This window comes from Halyomorpha halys, unplaced genomic scaffold (assembly GCF_000696795.3).
Source record: "Halyomorpha halys isolate HHAL.00 unplaced genomic scaffold, Hhal_1.1 Scaffold137.1, whole genome shotgun sequence".
NCBI classification, from domain to species: Eukaryota; Metazoa; Arthropoda; class Insecta; order Hemiptera; family Pentatomidae; genus Halyomorpha; species Halyomorpha halys.
In genome coordinates, this window is record NW_027110325.1 from 721375 (window position 1) to 722122 (window position 748).

A 748-nucleotide genomic window follows, 5' to 3' on the forward strand; every position below is an offset into this window, starting at 1 on the left:
TTATCATCCACGGTCAACTATCTCTCATAATTATTTTACCTTAACTTATTTTGAGGTTTTTTTTTTTCTTCCATTGACCAATGTTCATAACTCCTTTACTTGTTAACTAATTGCTACGTTAATACAACTTTTATAAAGCTGAATGTTTGCTCTTTTTACTTATATTATCACAATTTAGATTATGCCGTTATAACGGCGAAATATTAGTTTCAAAAAAAGAAAAACTTTTTAAACTAAGGCTTAAGCCCTTTGGTCCAGTTTATAGAGCCCTAAACCACTCCAAGTTTTGTGTAGATTGTTTGAAGGTCTTTAAGTTATTTAAATTTATTTTACTATATATTTTTATTTTATAATTTTATTAACCGCTATTAACTAAATAAATATAATAAGCGATGAATTAAATCATTAATCCAATGTGTAAATAACACTATATATATTAATTTATATCAAACTTTCAATTGTGTTCATCAATATATTTCACCATCATTGCCGGTCTGCTAATAATAAAATGAAAACACTGAGTAAAAATCGTCTATAGATTTTGTCTTACCGCAAAATAACTATGAATTATTGGCACCTTTTTGATAATTAAAACAAGTAAAATTTATAAGTTTAATTTTACAAAATTGTATACTTTCTGTAAACAACGACCCAACAAACACCTTTACTCTCCGTCGTAAACCTCTGCTCTCCTGTCCTACTGTATCCTTTCTAGATACACCACTAACACCTGTTGAGCAGATTCGAT